The 21274-nt window shown below is 41.6% G+C and overlaps 1 protein-coding gene across 3 annotated transcripts in view; it reads left to right on the forward strand.

The window, feature by feature from the left end:
• LOC122408234 (TOX high mobility group box family member 3-like) overlaps positions 1-21274 on the forward strand; it is a 187099-nt gene that overhangs the window by 101651 nt on the left and 64174 nt on the right. Inside the window, exon 1 of one of the 3 annotated variants that reach the window (XM_043414901.1) lies at positions 7167-7821. The exons of the other annotated variants lie outside the window; for them this stretch is intronic. The gene's annotated coding sequence lies outside the window, so the exon portion shown is untranslated. Of the gene's footprint in view, positions 1-7166; positions 7822-21274 lie in introns of those variants that run through there. 3 annotated transcript variants of the gene reach the window in all.

The following is a 21274-nucleotide window of genomic DNA, read 5'->3' on the forward strand; positions in this document are numbered from 1 at the left end:
GCTATTAGAAAAACCATAATCTCACAGGTTCGATCGATCATTTCGTGAAACTCCAAACTTGTCGCTCATACTTTATTATTATTATTTTTAGTAGCTTACGAAATACTTTTGTGTTGCATAACTCGCTGGTATGCGTTGTAGAACGTAATGAAAGAAATTTAAATGTACAAAAGTAGCTTTCCAATTGAGCTCAGGTTTACAAGCACTTCAAGCACTTTCTAAAAAAGAAGAAAAGGCAAAAGATCTGCAAAAAAATGGCTGTGACTGGCGTCCTCGATTATCCTTATCAAATTCACGTCAACGTCATGACCGATGAGAACGTTTTTTCTCTTCGTTTTATTTTTATTTTTTCAGTATTATTATTGTTATTATTATTATTATGGAATTGCTTCTCTTTTCATTTTCAAACCTTCTTCCTAACACGTACGGAGAGCGAGAGAGACTAAGATCGTTATTCCAAGAGTTGCTGACCGAGTTATGGGCCAAGAACTGATTGATCGATCGATTACCAGCACCGCACTAGAAGGAGAGAAAAAATTATCCTTGGAAACGATAAAAGTTTTTTTCTCCCGCCTCAGCGTTCTCGACAGTTTCATTAATTTTCCTCACTCGCGGCCTCTCGCTCTCTTCCCTCCCACCTTCACGTCCACGTTGACTGATGTTAATGGATCTTTTCTACTCCCTCGCTGTACACCCTTTTACCTTTCTTAATTCCTGAGTTAAGCACGATCCTCATAAATATTATTACGTCCTCAGGTATTTATAGGTTTCGCGCGGCCTAACAGATTTATCAATTTTTACTAAACGTTCGAATATAACGCTCGTAGAAACGCCGTCGTTTCCATTATGCTTCACTCAATATTAACCCACCTTCCCGTTATCTCGCTGTCTTGCGCGTTCTTATAATACAAAGTATCGCAAACACCTGTTATCGCGGGCCACGTACGCCGCGACCCCGACGCTGCAGATTCCTCTCACCTTCCACCCGCATGAACGCGAGATAAAAGTCCTCGAGGCTCCCATTTCTCGTTCTCAGATCCTCCGCTATTATTTTCGATGAAAAAAACTCCGCATTTCCGGGCAATGAGACAACGGTAGCACTAAATTCAATGAAAATTTTCCTAAAAGAAACGTTGATCGCCGACTATTTCCAAAAGAATTTCATTTCGTTTCGCGATTGGTGCGATTCATATAACAGAACAAATTGGGGCGTAGGCGGTTGCAGAGTCTGTTGCGTGGCTCAAGTTTTTCCTCGTCAGAGAGAAGCCGAATTGATCAAATGATCGATTGTAGTCGCTCTTTTGTTGGTGAACAGAACGAAATAACTGATAAAACGAAAGCATACGTGTGGAACGGGAGCTCGAAGCGAGGACGTCGTTTTCGTGTTTTTCTACCGCACTGACATGAGACTGCTCAGTTTTTAGATGTGAATTATCAGTGTGGTTCGGTACACATTGAATTCATTCCTGAAACAGTATATTTCGTCATTTGATAAGAAAACGAGGAGCAATCCGGACTCTAAAAACATGGAAAAATGGCGCTGAAAATTCCATGGTACAACGAATAGAATTAATGAAAAAAACAAAAACACTTTCTTTGAAAGCTGTTTTAAATTGATCCTGAGATCGTAATAAACCGGTAGAATTTGAATTTTCATTTTATAAGACCGAAATGTCTCTTGAAAACTGTTTTTTATTTATGATTTTCAAATTTCGCGGGAAAACGCTAGCCGCCATGTTGTTTCGGTTCGTGACGTCACTCCGTTAGTAAACAATACAACTGCGAAAGACCAAGTAACAAGATTTGTGAAAATAATGAGTTATAATATGGTATATCATTGGTGTCTTGTGCCTGAATGCAATAATACAAGTGTAAAAAGGCCACAAAAATTGTGGATTCGTCGCCACCATCAACGTATTCATCATTGGTAGATTCGTAATTTTTGCTTCCACAAAACCGTCTTCCCTCATGCGATTTTAATAAAATGAATGATAAAATTCCACAAACGTGATAATAACTTGTTAAATATAAAAATAACGCAGACCGCACGATAAAAATCTAGTTTACTATCGGAGTGACGTCACGTTGGAATCCAATATGGCCGATGGCGTTTTAGACATTTGAAAAGCAGATAAAATAAAACGACTTTTAAAACTGAGTTATAAAATTTTCATTGCACTTTTATGAATAAATATTGACCCGTTTCTCCTTTACTTTTTATGAAATTTGCGTCATAAACATGCATTTTTATATTTTTTCTTACACGCTGTGAAATACCCTATTCGATGCGATAATTATGCATTGAGCTTTCTTCTTCGAGAGCATCGAATGTATGTACAAGCATGGACCCGTGCACTGATAAGCGCTCATTAAAAGAACTTGATTGAGTGGTAGATCAAGCGCGAAGTGACGTGGATAGAGTCTTCCTGAGTAATGTAGTAATCGAGTGCTTTAAAAATGTGCGCTGATATCGATGCCGAATGTAATGAAAATGACAACTTACAGTAATCAATCAACGATGCTCACGTTGGGTCGGGCTGCTTTTGTAGATGGAAACATCGAACACAAGCAAAAGTATGAACACGTAACGATACTTAATGATTCGAACAACTTGGCTCAATGGCGCAATCATAGGTGACGTCACGTGGGCTGAGCGCTTTTGATCGAAGCTTTCAAATCAACAGGAATATGCAGTCGTGTGTGGACATCGAACATTCGGAAAGACTCGAATTTCATCAAGTGGCGCAATTAAGGTCCGGAGATCTTGGTGCTGGCTAAGCCAATTAAAATGATCTATTCTTAGGAGGAATCCCGAGTCTTGCGTAAACGCCAAGTTTGTTGTGTGCTCGAATTCCTATCCAGCGTCCGGCCATGTAACTTTCAGACGGGCCTGCTGATTCGGTGTTTGACGTCGTCGCGCGTCAGCCTCTGATTCATGTGCATGCAGCTTGACGATGCGATTGATCGGAAGGTCGAACTTGAACTTCGTTTCGACGCTCGAGTTCAAATTTAGGCATTTTGGAAATTGGAGCTTTGTTGACAGCTTTCATGGGGCTCTTTTGTAGCATTTCGGGTGGTTTTCGTCTCGAGAAATCGATTTCTCAACAGAATCATTTTATCGGGGGAAAAATTTCTCCTCGTATTCGATAAAACTCGAAATTTTTATTGCGAATTCGAAACTCATGAAGCTCGGTTTCAGGTTGAACGTCGCGAGTGCTAGTTTTCGATCACAATCGGATAGGATCGAACCGCGCCGGAGCAGCATTCGCAATGGAATTTTTCTTTCGAATCCTTTCGAATCCATTCGCTAATTGGATTGTTTTGAATTCATTGAAATTCGACAGGGCAAGGAAGTGATGAGAAATCGATAACCGTTAGACCGTCCAAAGTTTTTATAATGCAAGCAATTACGGGCAATTTGAACGAATCCTCGAAGACGTGCGTGCACGCTCAAATGTTTTTTCCACCATTTCGAGCTCCGTATGAGTTCATTCGCGTGACGCGCGTGATGCGAATCGAAACGGACCGTGACGTCACCGAATCACAATTCTTCCGCCAGGAATTAGTGACTCGTGCGCGGTGCTAGCAATGCATCGAGTCAATTGACGAAGACAGAGGCCGCCTCCGGAACATATTTATAGTGGCCTGTACGAAAATTCGCACGTATCTCTTGCCTCCGAATCTGCGGTGTCTAACGGCTCACGCCCGACACATCTCAGTTAAAATCTAACGAACACAGCGATCGAGTTATTTATCAAAGTCGTGTAATCGAGTTTGAGGACAGAGCGGGATTGCTGGTCGTGTGAATACGGGCGAGGAAAAAGCATGAGAGAAGCTCTTGATGAGAAAATGGAAGGAAAAAAGAATTTTCGAGGGGTGCGGGGGGAGCGGAATTTTGAGTAACCGAGAAACGAATGTTCGCAACGATAACGCGGAGTCACTCAATTGTGTTCTCTTATCTCCCGCGACGATACAAAAAAACTCGTTTACAGAGAAAGAATGTAATTACCGAAGGAATTGAGGTGTTTCGAGAGCAGGGAGTGAGCGAAAAAATGAATGGAGCGTCTTGTGCCGATTGTAAAATAAAGGGTGAAGAGAATCGTGGAGGACGAAGAGAAGAAAAGGGAGGGAAAGGAAATATGTAACCGAAGAGAAAAGCGCTCGGAGAATCGAGGATTCAGTTCGTTGTAACGAAGGAGAAGCTTGGAAGGGGGCAAGGAGACAAAGAGGGGCAAAATGAGGGGAAATTTCGGAGCATACAGACGTCAGAAAATTAGGGGAAGGGGCAAGGATCGGAGGGAGTGGGGGTGAAGAATGAGAGAAGAGGAGAAGCTACGACACAACGGATTTAATATGGAAGCCCAGGAAATTGGATTTAAATAAATTTGAATACTTCTGAAATTAAAGCCCTCCCATGACGTCTACGTGGAAACGTAATAACGCGGTGTACCCTCCCTTCACTCCTCTTCGTTCACTCCTCGTCCTCAAGCTCCTCTTGCCCTCCTGCCTCCTCGGCCCTCTTCTCTTCCTTGCTCTCTTTCTCCTCTCGTTCTACTTCCTCTTTCGTACAATACATATCGGTATAACGAGAATATGAATTCCCCTGTCGTTTACACAGCTTTTTCACGTGTATATACGAACACTATTTATATTTAATATTACTGCTTTTAATATCGTACTTTCGTACTTTTCCCTCAATCATTGTTATTATGTTTCCTGTTTTTATTATTATACGATTTGCACGCTCGTTCCCGCATCCCCCGCCGTCCGTAAATTTTTCGTCATTTTACTTCTATTTGCCCGAATTTTCATTCCTCGTGGCTTCTAGAAATATTCGGGTGTTCGAAAAAGTTGCTTCTACGATGTTGAAGATTTGCGTAGTTTTTTTTTCACGTTTTATGCTTTTTTGGCATTTTCCCGTTCCCATTTATTCTCGGGCGTTCAAGAAATCAAAAATTCTTGACGCCACAAATTCTGATTCAACAAAAAAGTCATTTCGAAATGAAAAATTATTATAAAACAGCAATTTTTTTGGGTTTCAACAAAGAATGGTGAAAATGTGGTGCTGTAAATGTGAAAAGAATAATGAATTGAAATTTAGAATCTTTTGAAATACGGCTGAATATAGTATCGGAATTTCCTTCGAATTTATCCCCATGAAAAACGATTGTGAGATCGGTTTGTTATTGTCCGAACGGAGCGTCGAGAAGGAAAAAATCTCAAACCGGTTATATCTTGTTTATTTTTTCTTCTCATTTTAGGGTCCGAAGTTCCACCACTGCTTGTGTAGAGCGATGGTATTTCTAATGAAACATGACTAATGTTCATTCCCCTACGTTTCTTTTCCTCCGTCCTTCTTTTCTTTTCAAGTGCCTTTCATTATGCTGCATTCGAGTATCGTACTGAAAATTCCACGCTGCAGTGAACTTAGAAATATATATATTTCTTCTCTGCTTGTCGGTCAAGTGTGTCGAGTCTTATCTCGACCATTTTTCGTCCGCCCTGAAACCCTTCAACATCTCAAAATTCAATATTTGCTTTAGAACGATGGAGAACACTTTTCCGAGCATTTTTCTTGGCGTTTATCATCGTTTTCAAATCTTATTCAATGGCTTTCTCATACAACAGCTGAGTTACGTAATCGTTGACGTTGACTCGGTTGACATTTTTAATCCTCAACACAATCAAAAATAGTTACGCGATCGGAGAAAGTTTCTCGGCCGTGCTCTTAAACTTTCATTCAATTATCCAGGAATCTCGAGACAACGAATTTCCGGCGAATTTACTCCAAAAATTCAGGAAAAACTTGAAAAACAATTTTCGCTGCTCTCGACCACACGCAACTATATTTTTTTCTCAAATCGAGCACGTCCTACTATAGTAGCAAATCAATTGACCCTTGAAAATCGTTACTCCCACCCGACCCAGAAACACCTTCGTAAAGATATCAATTGAGATGAAAATCGGAAGCGTTGAAAAATGTAAAGCGGATTTGAGAGCTTCGACACTGCGCTCCAAAAAACGTGAATATTTTTATCGTAAGTCGTCAACGTACAAGCCGATTTACAAGAGTGTTGAAAAATAAAAAAAAAAAACTAACTTTGTACAGAAAGAGGAAAAACGACGGTCCGCATGACATTCAAAACTCGATTCACTCGCCAAAAACACTCGAGTACCATTTTTCATGAAAGTTGGTACGAGCGTTAAACGATAATTCATTGGATGTGCAAGTTTCTCGAATTATGATGAAGGATTCATTTGGTGGGCTGCATAATTTAGTGGGCTTTTGGTAGGTGACCTCTTCAACTTTGATTCCGCTTCGGTGGTAAGCGCGGAAGGGAGAAAGAGGAAACTCCCACCGGGGGGTTTTGGGCTGCGAATATATACGTATGTAAACGCGTGAATTCGTACAGTGGTTGAGTAAGGACCACGAAATATTTTGCCATTCATCTCTCTCCAGAGCAAACGGCGGCTTTGAGCCAATCGTCGCCACGTCAATCGGGATAATCTGTCTGGGCCTGTCAAATCCATCCAGCCCGTTTGCCAAATCCTCGACGACCCTCGTACACCCAAACGCACCCTCGCGGCTTCCGTGCGCCGTATTACCCGCTTACTTCATCTTTATTCTGTGCTACTACGCGTCAACCTGATTTTCCGGAAGTAAATAAAGGGATGAACGCTTTAGTGTGAGAATGAATTTTTAACGAGCGCGCAAAACGGATGGAGATTCGTTGTCGCATCGTTTTGTTCAGAATTATTCGAGCTTCGGCATTGTGAGATGAGCTCTTCGAATGAAATAACGTAGAAACGGCGTTTGAAAAATCTCGTCAGATGTTATTGTACGAGGGTTGCATCACAACGATTAAGTGAAAACAAAAATAGTTCTTCATGAATTGTAGCGGAGGCTCAAGGAGCGGGACAAATGTTCGCCAACGCCGAACGCCGCGCGGGCCAACCCCTCCCAACGAGCCATCCCCACTTGTAATAAACGTGAAAATTCCCCCGTCAATTCAACGGGGAATCCCCTTCCTGTCGTCCACACATTGCCTGCCCCCCACCGCTCCTATTTCTCTCTCTCTCTCTTCGCTTTCTTTCCCCCACCGCTGATAGGTTCCCCCACCAAGGGTGTGCCACGAACGCCGCTCTCCACTCATTCCCGCGCCAACCGTCACGAGAGGAGCGTGCGTTGTATCGTTTCGATTTCGCCGCGCCACGAGACGTCCACCGTGCCACGTTTTTTTCCAATTCTCTCTGCTTTTTCACTCTCCCTCTCTTTCTCTCGTGAACGTCGAAATACGCGGTTGTTACTCGTGTTGATCGAATAATTTGACAGTGAATAATAAAATTAACGGAATAACCGAGCGAAGCAGAAATATTATCGATAATAAAAAGAAGTTTGTTGAACGTGAATTGAAATATCGCGGGTGAGAGCGAACACGAGTGCCGGAGAAGGGAGTGCGTGCAGCACTTTTCATCGACACGTCATTCGTCAATGTTACGCTTTCAAAGCGAGTGAATTTCAGCGCGATATATTTTATTTTTATTTTATCGTCACATCTGTTTTTCCGATCGTCGATTCCTCACCTTTTTGTTAACATATTCAATCATTGTGTGAAACTGCGACAAGTGTGAAACGGTGTTTTTCCAAGTGTGACAACGCAAGGATTAGCGTTTATTTGCGGCAATAAAATATCAAATAAATGCCGCAAAGGTTAACCAGTCATCGTCAGGAGGAATTTATTATCTTATTAAAAAGCCCCTGTGACAGTGTACACCGGTGTTAAACTGGATTTCATTCTCTCCACGTGTCTGGCTGCGCCGGTAAGTCGATTTTCCATTAAATAACCTCAATTCGATCGCCACGTTTCGCTCGATGCCCGAGTCCGAGTCTCAAATCTCGAGATGAGATTCCTCCAAGGAAAAACTCGCTCGGAATCAACGGCATGGGAAGGAGGAGGGGTAAAAAACATCTGGCATAACCAAAAAGCGTCACGTCGTGCTGTAAACTCTCCTGCGGCTGCTCCCATGCCACCGAACCACTTTTCTCTCTCTCTCTATTTTTCTCTCGGCTCCGTTAACTCGGTGGCGCCATCTTATCGTCCATCAACCAGAACCACTTACCAACTGTGACTCACGCTCAAACTCGAAGCGAACGAATTTTATAATGTTCTTTTCGTTGAATTTTACTTGCCAGTGGCGCAGTAGTCGATGACGTTGCAACTTTTTCCATCAAAATTATTAATCATCTTCAAAGTCTCTATCGAATAAGACATTTTCTCTGGATTATTTGACCTTTCCAATAACTCGACGTTGCATGTTTTCCTTCCTCGATTCCTCAACTATTTTCTAGAATATTTCATTCGAGAACGTGCGCAAATAAAGTCGTCGAAGATACACGAGGAAAATATGCAGTTTCAGTCATTCCAGTTGCACTTTGCTACTTGTTTTGCTCGCTCTCGCGACATACATAATTAATAATGCAAATACGTTTCGAACTACTCCCATCCCGATAATTTAATATTCCAATCGAGCCATAAATTATTGATCGTTGAACATTTTATTGAATTGTTGTTTATCAGCGATTAAGTAAACATCAATTGTCACGAAAACAAATTGTATCTTCACGTTCTCGAGCTTTCTCAATTTCCATGAATTCTCCAACGCTCATCACACTCTTTCCAACATTTATATTCCTCCAAACTAAATATTCTTCAAAATTCATTGAATCCGGAGGGACTGCAAGATTCGACACGCAGTTTTGATCCCTCGACGAATTACACTGAAAATGTAAATTCCCGAAATGGAGCTGCTGCTTTTGTCGAACAAAGCAAAATTCGAGGCCCCGCTTCCAGTGCATCGCGAATTATCCAATTCTCCAAACTAATGAAAAAGTTGAAGTAATCGTTGGAGAGAGCTCTCGTCGAGGGTGAAAACAGACACACTTTGTCAACGTCCTGTGCAAAAACGACTCTCCCAACGTTCCTTGCGTACCCTCGTGCAACCGCGGCTCTTTCGTCTCGTCCCTCGGTACCCCCCGTCGTTGGACTGTTCTGTCATCACTTCGCAGCTATTGTTTCTTTTATCTGGAATGAAAATCGTAATCGAGAGGCCTTATCGAACGAGCGAGTGTTCCTCTTTCCAATTTTAACCCGACCTCGGTCTCTTCGTTCTCGTAAATAGGATTGCTACTTTTTCAAAGACTTTTTCCCTGTTCATTTTTCTCCTCATTTTTTATATTCTGTATTTATCGGTTTTTACATGTTCGAACGAAGACGGAAAGCTCGTCCATCATTCTATTCTCCGTTTTTTTGTTATCAGCACAACAACCTCGTTCCCATTTTTCTTTTGCTCTCCTCTCTTCACGCCGATAAAAATCGACTCTCAATTTTCGTTCGGCGACAGATGACGCTACCTTCCAATTCCGAGGAGGATCGAGTCTGACCTTTTTTTTTCTGGTTCTCGGTCGAGCCACCAACGAAACGTTTCAATTTCTGTTGACCTTTTTCAAAGTTTCCTCCAAACGCGAATCGTTTTGATCGAGAAGTTTGGTATGAAAAATTTGCGGAACGAAAACACGCAGCAGCTTTTTCCGATCAACTTTTTTCTCCGCAATTTCGTAGTCGAGCCTCGGAATAGACAAATGTTGCGTTCGCAGGTAGAAAATTGGAAAAAATTCTCTCTCAACGACCTCAGACGTCGAGCGTTCAGGTCACGCCGAACGACCCTTTAATCACGAGTTTCTACCTCTTTGTTCATTTTCTCCGGTGGAAAAAACGTATTCACAATATTGTACGACGACGAAGGAAGCCCTGAGCTTCTCACACTGGACATGACTGCGCCATAAAACGCGCTGCAATCGGCCATTCCGCAGTCTTCGGATCTTTGAAATAAGCGTTTACGACTCGCAGTTGATCCTTCCCTTTTGCCCTCACAAAACGCGCATGTTGAGCGACCTCCGAGCCGAATAAATACACAATTACAACCGTTCGAGTCGTTTAACACGCGCATAAAAAACTTTTTATCGGATTCTTTAACGCCAAGTTGTTTGTGCAGTTACTTTCGAGGAATAAACTAATTGAAGTAACGTTAAAATCATCATTTTCCGTGTCGGGATGGAGATTGTTTTACGCGATAGGGAGAATTGGGTCAATTATACGCGCGAGACACGTTGCACGATCGATTCGAGTGTGCTGTCAATCATGAAACATTAATTTTTATTATACATTCTCATTCGCCGAGCGAATTTGAAATTGAAATGACACTTGGCGATTACAAAATGTTTTCAACATTCCGAGATAATTGCGCGCGGGCGAACGTAACTTAATTCGTAATTAATAGTGTTTACACTGATTTTTGTAAGATGCGGTTGAACGTAGCTGGTAAAATGGCTTCTTAACGTCCTTTGGAATGTCTCATACGTTGATGTTTATGTGCAAATTAAATGTTACGGTACAATATGTACATTTTGTGAGGAGCGTCATGAGCGGTGGAGGAATGTGAACCGCGTTGCATCTTGCTCGTAAAAAGGCAGTCGTGGTTTATAAGAATATTTGTAGATATACGAATGAATGTCGTGAACTGTGAAACAACCGAGACCCGTCTACGGAGGAGAGAAAAGGAAGGAGGAACATTTTTATCTTTTTCTTCCTTCAAGGAACTTTAGTCGCTGATGAAAATATGAAATACCGGTTTGGACTCGGTGGTTTTTTCTATTTCAAGCTTTTCGAACGCTAAAATACTTGCGAGGGCGAGACGACGTCGGAGAAAAATCCGGGGGAGGGGGCATCGAACGTTGGAATAACCAATCGTCGGGGGCTACGTTCTCGGGGATTTTTTGACCGTGCTCAAGGGAGATATAAAATATCCCTTAAGAAAAATCGAGACCCCTCGCAGGTATAAACATCTGTTGGTTCCATCGAGCCTATACTTGGCTCTTCTCGTTTCAGAGTGCGTTTTCACGATCTCTACGCCCTTCGCAAGAAACGCTGCTCGTTGAATCGTTTCCCTTTTCGACCTTACGCATTTTTTTCACGTCGTTTTGATTCCTTTTCTTTTCTCTTGATTTTTATTTTCCTTCTCAGACAATGCACGTCCTGATTGGCACTCGTATTATTTTTTCATTTTCCTTATTATTCCATTTCGAAGGCGGAATGAAATGAGAAAATTTGAAAAATTATAGCTCGTTGCTAATGGCGATTCGAGGGGCTTGATAGCGAACGAGCAGGTGGGACGAGCGAATAGAAATTGCTTCGAGCAACGGCCTGTAACAACTTCCGGTACTTTTCTCTGCTCCCCTCTCCGTCTATCCTTCTCTCTCTCTCTCTCTCTTTCTCTTTCTCGTTTAATAATAATATTTGGTTTAATTAATCGAGTCCGTAAAATTCATTGAAAAAATACTGGCCGAGAAACAAAAATTCTCTTGCTCTCCTTTTCGGTTCCTTTTCTTCCCCCCTCTGCACTCAATCGTTAGGCTCGTTCTTCGTGGATCCATAAAACGGATTGACGCGCCGGAGCAGCTCGCTGTTTTGTATTTTGTACGTCTCTCCTGTTTTTTCTTTGCCCAGCTCTCAAAGGACCTTGAAAAATGAATGCAGCGATTGTCGTAGCTAAATATTGCTCCTTCCCTAATTTCGGATTCGCTTTCCTTCTATCGATTATTAACGGTTGTACCAGAAAAATTGAGCAATTGAAAAAAAATGATGGCAGAAGTAATTTTATAAAAAAATCGTGATCAAGCACATCCGAAGATGGAACTCCGGTCGTTGGGCAGAACAGATTTTTTCGATTTTCTCCGAAGAGACGAAAAAAATGAAAATTTCGTGTCCTAAAAGCTGAGAATCTTTTCTTTTTCATTTTGATGATGACGTAACTGAAAACTTTTTCGCGAGTCCGTCAAAGTTCGATCGAAGTTTTGAGACCTCGTCTTTTCGTGTTTTTATTTCATTAATTTCCGGCTACTTTTTTTCTGATTGTGGAGTACATCCAATTGAAATTAATAACCATTTTACGGTGGCAAAAGTTGGCCGGAGATGGGGGAAAAAGGACCAAGGGCTGTGACGAAACTACGGAATTACATAAAAAATAGATCCTGCTCCCTCGATTCAACGCGCTTGACTAATATCCAGCAATCAGCGCTGCGCGATATGATTATCGCTGCGACATCATAAATCATGCTAGTACGAACCACGGTATTCACGGAAGTTTGTAAATTTTGGTTATTACACAATAATTTACAGGGAGAATCTCTGGGATTTATCATTTATCGAGTAATTTAGGGAATTCATCCAATTACTCGAATTAAAGGTTAAAGCGCCCCGAAAGGGAACGCACTCGCACTCTCGCGGTCGGAGCTGTGGGTTGGGGTAGTTTGAACAGGCCGAGGGAAGATCGAGACTGTAACAATGCGCAGATTTAATGTGCGCGAGCTGCTAAAATCGATTCTGGCGAATGGTAGGGGTCCTTGAAGGCCTACAAGGGCACCAGGAGGCCCGAGGCATGACGTAATCAACGTGCATGTCTGTATACACATCTCTGTATTTAATATATTTTCCCTCTCAGCAATTACGAGAGCATTCGTTGGCGTATTGCACCGATAATTAACGTCTCCATTCAGAACGATCGATTTGCAAAGGAAGACGGAGAAGGGGGGATGGAGGAAGGGAGAAAAAGAGAGGAAGAGCGAACGAGAAAGAAAAAGAAATCAATCGACTCTGTCTGGTCAGGAATCAATACCTTTTCGTGTATGTTCTCCGCACACGTGTGTCTTTGTGTGTCTTTATGTACGAAAGAACATTCTCTCCTTTGCTCGATTCATGCTTAATCGAAATGAAATTCAGTTCTTTATTATTCAGCGTGTATTATGAATAGAGAGTCATTTTAATCGGACGTTGGTCGCGGCGGCATACATTTTAATGTCGAGTCGAGAGGAGCAGAGAGAGAAACGGAGAGCGAGGAAAGGTGCTGGGTGGGAGGAGGAGGAGGAGGGCGGAGGGACAGATTCCAACGTGGTTTTTCTGTATCGCGTGTGCATTACTCGCCATCATTAAAGAGCGAGTGAGAAAGGGGCATGGGAATATAACAGAAAATAATGATGAATAATTATCGTGAAGAAATGAAAATGACGAATATCGTTTTCCTCTTTCCTCAGCCGCAATTAACGACACTTCGTGACAAATAGTTATTTTATCCGGGCAATTATTTCAGGCCAGCACAGCTTGTCGCAATGGTATTCTTGATGAATTTTTCACCGGAGTTACCGCGCGCTAAGGAACATCCACCGAGCTCGTATTTTTTCAACAATTAATTGCCGTTCACGCCGCAATCATTTCTCTACAATGTGAATATTCATTCTGCGCAACATAATTGTGAGCTATTATCTCCTAGCGATATGCTAACTTTTTCGTGATATTGAAAACTCACAACTCGTGTCACGATGCATCGTTGCATATCTCTGGAAAATATGATCGCAGTTTTATGCTACTGAAAATAATGTTTTTTCTGTTTTTATTATCGCTTTTCATTTTGCGGATAAAATATTCAGTCAAAATGATGTTTTTCTTCAGAAAAACGGTGCCCGGCCGAAATAACCTCGTAAAATAACCGTGAGCAAATAAAACCGATGAAATAACCACGAAAATAATAATCTACATATTCGAAATGACCTTGAAGTTATTAGAAATGACTGGAATATGGAGAATAATTGAAATATTTATTTGAAATATTAATTGCGGATAAATATGAAACTCTTTGCGGGATTTTCATTAACAGATTCGAAATGCTTGATTATTAATTTATTGTTTATTGTTCTTAACATGTTCAACGTCTCGAGAACACGCCCACCCTGCGATTTTTTTCCTTCGTATTGGTAGGTTCGCGCGCGCGCGTGTGTGTGTTTTTATTTGTTTGTTTATTCGTTTGGGTTCATGGTTACATTTTGTTCGTTGGTTATTTTACCAGGTTATTTCTAGCGAGGTTATTGAGGATCCCGAAAAACGACAAAAGTTTGGACGATCCATTTACAAAATTTCTTGGTGCTGATTCGTTCTTGATGGATACTAATAGTTCTAGGAATCGCATTAATTCGTAATGATTTCGTCAAACTCGGTGAACTTGAAGGATTATTCACGCATTTGTTACGCCAAGCGAAAGGGAGCTAAATTTCTGTTCGAAATTCTTGGAGAGCCCCGACGACGAGAGCGCGCACTCCCGTAACCCGAAACGAGGAATTTGAAAAGTTGCATTTCTTATTCTTTCGCTTCACGCGGCTTAACTCAGCGATTTTTTTCCCTCGAAAAAGCCTGCTGCTCTCGATTATTGTAAAGGATGGTGGAGGCGCAGGATCAAAAAAGAATATTCGGCGTGAAATGCGGTGGTTCGAAGGAGTTCAGGGGCGGGGAGCCCAGCGAAGTAACCGATCGACGGGCAATAATGTTTGTGCTCCGAGGACGAGCGTCGTCCCAGGGACAAAATATTGTTGCAACGAGACGCGCGAACAAGAAGGAAAAATGAAGAAAGAACGAGCGCAACTAGAAATACGCGACAGTTGTAATCCATATAAATCGAGCGGGAGGAAAAAAAACCAGCGAGAATTGAAATAAAAATGGGAGTTAACGAAGCACTCTCAATGTAAACGTCGATCGATCGGGAATCCCAGGGAATTCCGCTGAATTTATATTCCCTCCCATTTTCGTACGTGTGTGTGTGTACGAAAGGAGAGCAAGTCGAAGAGAAAATGATGATGGAATATAACAATGAGGGAAATAAATACTCGTCTTTATTTCTGTCTGTGCAAGCCCTCGATCCGCCCAGCTCTGCTGTTCCTCTTCGCTATAATGAAATTTAAACAATCCCTCCTCGCTTTTCATCTCTTCGTTAAACTCCCATTTTCACAGTCTTGCTGCTGCTCCCGCGTTTTTTCATTGCTGTTCCTCATTTCTCGTTTGATCCCTAAGAATATTCACGCATATCCTCTCATCGGTAACGTTTCCTTGCAACTTTGACCCCCCCTCGATTCCCCTTGTGCCGTCTCCGTAATCGGAGCAAACGTCAAACCGTTTTCCCCCCCTCCCTTCTCACGTGGACTCGGACTGCTCTTGGGAGCGGAAGAATAAAAACAAAAATGAAGCTTGCTCATGGTGATAATGGAGAAAGACACAGCGCTTGCGCCAATGATAATTCGCGCACTTTTTCCGGTTTATCCCCCGCCCCGGACTGCCGCGCGAGCAGTCTTGCTACACTGTTTTATCCTTCGTCTCCCCACCTTTCCTGCCGTATCCATTAAACCTTTGATGTAACGTGAGGCTGTTTTATACTTTTAATTGCAATTAACACTATAAAAAGACGAGATCTCTTTGACAAACGTAGTTCCTCGTTCCCACTCTCTCCTCCCACTCCCTCGCACCGTTTTTTACCATTTTTTCTCTCCCCCTCTCCGCTTTCGTTGTATTCCCTCGCGTCACCGTGCGCTTGTTTGACACGCGGTGTGTCAAAAAAGTAAAGCTCTTCGTGCGCTTTATGCAATCCCATGAATACGTATGAATCTCGTCGTGTTTGCCAAAGAAAACGTGTTTTCGGAAAATACCTTGATGAAGAGAGCACGAGGGAGGAGGGGCAGAGGAAATTGGAGGGTGGGAACGAGACCCGCGTACACACACTCACACACGTATACACACCACTGTACAAAAGCATCCTGAGAAACCACGGAAAAACTGGAGAGAAGCGAACGAATTCCTCTCAATATTTTCTCTCCCCTTCGTCCACTCTCGTCCCAACTTCTTCTCGCCCTCGGCAACTCTCTTGCACATTCGAAGATGTACGTTCATATACCGCTGTGACACTGCATTGTCACGAGTGTACTGACTCTCGTCGTTCCTCGGAAATGCTCATTGACGCCGCGCTCTTTCGAGTGAAGAAGAAACGCTCGAGAAACGTAATCGTTACACGGTGTTCTTCCAGTCAAGTTTTCATTAATCTCGCGGTCATCATCGCTTTCGTCTTTGACGATCTTAGCTCGGACGAAAGCTCAGGAAATTTCGATTTTTCTTTCACACTTTATACACTCACCTCGAGACTATTTCGATTGAAAAGAGAATAAATAATGCACGTTGGTACATTTTTCTTACTGAATTATTTTCAGCAAAGATCTTTCCTTGTTACTCGATAATCATGGTGTTCGGATGCACAACACTTTGCATTGTTGCTCCTCCAGGAAAGGGTCCCTCGAATCAATAGTACAGCCGACCCTTTTGCTCGTACATATAATTGTCAGGAGCAAGGAAAAAAATAAGACGGAGGGGAACGTCGTAGTCGTGGCGTTTTCGCTCCGGCTTACCTGCTGTTGTGTTTCTTTTTCGTTACCGCAAAAAAGGTAAATGAAAAAAAGAAGGATTACGCGCTCATGGCTCTCAAAATCTGAATCCCCAACGCTTCGTCATTACTCCAGTACGTTATTATTGTTAGTATTATTATTATTACTCTCGTTATTATTGCTGTTATTTTTGCGCAGTGAAACTTGGCTACCTCAACATTACCCCTTATACGTTGTCCGGGAAATATATAGTAGCGAATGAAAAAAATCGAGTTTCAACTACCTTCGAAGGAGAGGCATGAAACTTTTGCAGTCTTCGCGACCATCGCCGCGAGTGTTACGGTGCGCATTTTATCTTTCATTTTTATTTTTTTCTCGACTCTCTTTGTCTCACTTTCTGTGTTTCATTGAGTCTCTCAGTGGGAGAGTAGGAAAAACAATGTAATCGATGTTTATAAAATATTGAGAAAGATCATGCGTTACTTGTGATTCGAAAAAGCTACTGAACTTTTTTGCTCTTTTCATCATCAAAGAACAGATTATTATATTTTATTCTCGCAATTATTAAAATAATGTGTAACTTTTTATTTGTTGAGATTGAACGATTTTTAATATAATTATAGCGATTCGTAGTTAAATCGTTAAGCAAAATGTGACAACAGCCATTTTCTTTTCACCACGCGTATACATATCTATATTTTAAACCAGCTGGCTCATGCTGTTGACAAACCTTCCGCCGTTTGTGTCGTTATTACTCGTTAATCTCAAATGAGTCTTTTTATTTATCCATTCCCAAATTATTTTCACCGGTAACAGGGCTTTCTCAAAACATCATTGATATTTAAAAACATTATATTTTCTTATTCTCGTTTTTGGCTCTTGAAAGTTGGGAGGATCCCATTTCATGCACGCGGTGTATGTTTCTAGCATATTCCCAAATTTCAACTCTTAAAGTTGAAATTTTCAAAGTCCATTAGCGATTCGCGTGAACTTCCTTGAAGCGATGAAAACAAGAGTGTTCCAAAGCGATCGCTCTTTTTATTAGTCCTTTTTCCATTTGTCTTCCAGCCCTTTTTAGTGGCCGTCAATTTTTTATGTTCAGTGTAATTTTGTTCGTATGTTTTCCCCAAAAGAATTGCAAAAATCGGGAGTTTTTTCGAGCTTGTTTGAAAATTTGATCGAGCATTGAGAACTTTTGTTTCCCTTTTTGGTATTCGTTGTTGTAAAATTTGATTTTTTTTCCAAATGATGAAGTTTTTTTCGGTTACCACGTTATTCCTGCTGTCTGTCGGGTCGATTTACAATCGTGCTAGCTCGATCTCTTCAACTCTATGGTTAGTTAGTGGACGGAACATAAATAACTGTGTCGGAGGAATTTTAAGTGGCAATTTGGTGGAGAGTCGATGGAAATTTCCCACAAGCCGTGCTCGAGCACGTTACGTATCATTACATCCCTCTCTCTCTCTCGCTCTCTTTCTCTTTCTCTTTCTCTTCGCTTCCCTCCTTTCTTCGTTTCTCGAGCCCCCACCAGCTCTCCATCAAAGTCGTAGCTACGATAAAAACTCTGCAGCCTTTTTTTCACCTCCATCGCTATATTTTTTTCGTCAGGCCATTCAAACTTTGCTATGAAATTTTTCATCCCTTTTTCTCTTTCTCTCGTTTCCTCTCTCTCTCTCTCTCTCTCTCTCTCTCTCTCTCTCACTCTTTTCAATATCCGCTCCAACCAATTGGAAAACTTTTTCCTCAATTTCGTAGCTACCTCGGTGTAATCTCGGTCGCGGAGCTTGGATTTAGAAAATTTATACTCAAACTATTGTTCCGAGGTAAATTTAACTCAGAAAATCAAGCTCGATTGTTATCCCTTCATTTTTATCCCTTTTTTTTACCTACCCTCGATTTGTTTCAGACTGTTCGAACGATGAAACAAGCGGAGCGATCGCCCAAGAGTTTCGGTCCAACTTTTCCCTATATAGCGCAACATAAAACCCCTTGAGGTTCCTTTAATTAAAGCTTTTTGCCATGAGAGGCAATCAAATTTTTCCTCCATTTCCATTATTTCTGGCTTCTCCGTTTTTATTTTTTCAATAGTTTTCTTCAACGTCGAAAAAAAAGAGCCGAGCAGGTCTCGAGACACTTTCGAGCCTGCGCGACCCTTTCGAATTCCGTCGATAGGAACAGGTGTCGTGAAATTTGTACAGGTGCGTGTCATCAGGTGTTTTGGGACGTCATTATTTCTCGTTTTTTTCCTCGTTTTCTTCTCCTTTAGCTCCATCGCCGTTTTTTGACTATTTATCCAAAATACATTCTCGCTTCGCTGCAATGTTTCAGAATAAAAAACGTTAATTTCTATTCAAAACGGTGGTCGTGAAATAAAATCGTTGACGTCACGGAAAGTTTAATGAAAAATACACGCAAATTTGGTCTCCTCAAACGCTAACAGTAAATGTGTGAACCTCGAGTTTTGAAACGTTATGATGGTGAAAGAGAAAAAATAATTTTACACGTGTTCTTGGAAAACTCGGGTGAGTCATTGTCCGCTGCGCACGAGGAAAGATAAAAACCGATGTTATCAGCAATCGAACGAGTTGTTACGAGTCCTAGAAATTTCTCGTGATACACTCATTTTTATAATCTCTTCTCGATCGCATTAGTTTAACATGAATTCGTTTATTTTTTATCGTTCTGAGAAATCTCATGATTTCAACGTTGGAATTGTTGATTTAGAAATAGAGAAATTGCCTGCTCGCACTTATCGCAACGGCTATTCGACTTATTTGTTTCTACGTGTATCAAATACGTGGCGATAGCTCGATTCCAGCGCCATTTTGGAAGGCACGCGTTCTCCAATCGATTGATTTTCAAGAAAAATGGCGCACGCGTGAATGAAAAAAATGTGCTTCGGTGAAAGAAGCCCAACCGCTTTGTTGGGCCCCCCAACATGCGATTCCGTTCCGATGGAAAAATCATTGGATTAAAAACTGATGGAGAATTCGTTGAATAATTATTTTATAAAGCAGATACACGCGAACCGGTTCGTAACTTTTGAGCCTTCCGGACGCTCCACTTTCTCCCCGCATATTTATTGTGAACAAACTCGTTTCTCGGAATCGAATTAGAGCTCCGGGCAACACAATGCAGAATGATTGATTGCCAACTAAAGTATCGTATTTTTTTCGAAAGCACTCGCACAGTGAACCAAATAGCAACGCGGAGAATTATTGCACTGTCAATCGGACGTTGAGCCTCCAGACTCGACCAACTCGCTCGCTTCAAACTCAACGCTTTCCCCTACCACCTTTAGCCCTTATTTATCTTCTTAAGGAGATTCAACACCAGATGCCAAAATTCTTCCATCCCCTCCTTGCCCTCCTCTCTCTTTCTCCTATAGTGAAACACCTGTCGTTCTCTTGCAGAATAACTCGGTTCATCGATGCACGAAAATTTGCTACTTAAGGAAGTTGAGGCATTAGAATGAAAATGATGTCACCGCTTTTAAACCGATTGCATCTTATAAAGTGAAGTGTAACAAAAAATCAGTTAAATTTTCAGACAGTTTAGGAGCGTCGTTGCTGAGAAAAATCAATAACAATTTGGGCCAGATAACATGTAATCTTATGGAAGTCAAGACACATTCAGTGATATCTCCGTTAAAAATGATGCTAAAAATATGAAATTTTTTGGGCAACATGAGCAACGCTTGCTAAATCATGTCAATTTTTTCAGATTTATTAGGAGATTTGCTGAGATTATATTAATAATAATCTGTTTCCCGTGCAGTTTTTTGAGGCTAGGATCGTCACCGTTCGTGTTTTCGACTGAGCTTTCACCAGTTTTTCGTCTTTTTTTCCCCAAATTTTCTTTAAACTGTATGCAACATTGCCAAACTGTAAACTGGCCTAACTTTTGAAAGGTACAGGTCATCACTTTTGGGTAAAAAAAACGACTGTACAGCCTCAACTTCCTTAAGATTCTTATTTCGAGAGAATTTGGCTCAAGTTCCTACCACGAAAGAGAGAGAAAGAGAGAGAGAGAGAAAAATCGAAATATAACGAGACACGTGCCGTCATTGAGCGCATCTTTCCCCTCTCTTCCCCTTTCGAAGAATTTAGGTGATGCCTGCACATGTATATGTGCTCGAAGTTTCATGCTCTTTCTCTTTCGCGAGCTCGCTCGTGTGCTGGTCAAATTCATCAAACGAGATGTGCAACATGGCATCCCCACCAACGAAACACGTTTTACTCCGAAGCAATTTAATTATTTTCCCAGAGCCTATAAATACACCATCACGTCATATTTTAGTTTCTCCGGAGTGATCTCGTTTCTCCCTGTTCGCAGGGAAACAAATATTTCACTCGTTTCGTCGCTCGCTTGTTTCGAGCGACGATATGAATTTAGGACGCTGAGTTATGCGGAATTGAAAATATTCTCTTTCGTATTTTATATATTCCAGAATTTTTCGATCTACTTCCATTTATTTATGAGGTGAATATTATTTATCATAAACGTTATGTTTATTCGCGCATACATGAAGCGTTTTTCCAATTCGTTGGAACAATTTATCACGAGCTCAAGTATATTGTTTGCATCAATGGGGGGGCTGGGAAGAACGTTCGAGCAGGCGAAGGGGAATTGGATTGAAACATTGTGAATAAAGTGCGAGGGCTCAGAGTCCAGACAACTTTTTCTATCGTCATAAGGGCTTGAGGTTGCACTTTAAAGTAAGGAAAACAATTTCAATCCAACTTTTTCCTCCCTCTGTCTCGTCCAAGTCTCTTCGCAGATTCATTCGGTTCCGACTTTTATTACGTACACACGAGCGTCAACCCTATTCTTTATCTCGACTTATCCCTTTCGCCCCCTCCCTGCTGTACATGCCCTTTTCTTTCGAGCAACTTCACCGGGGTGCACCCTCTGCTTCTTCCTTGCCTCGTTTCCATCCTTTTTATATTCCCTTTTTTGCATTGTTAG

This window comes from Venturia canescens, chromosome 3, assembly GCF_019457755.1.
Source record: "Venturia canescens isolate UGA chromosome 3, ASM1945775v1, whole genome shotgun sequence".
Classification (NCBI taxonomy): domain Eukaryota; kingdom Metazoa; phylum Arthropoda; class Insecta; order Hymenoptera; family Ichneumonidae; genus Venturia; species Venturia canescens.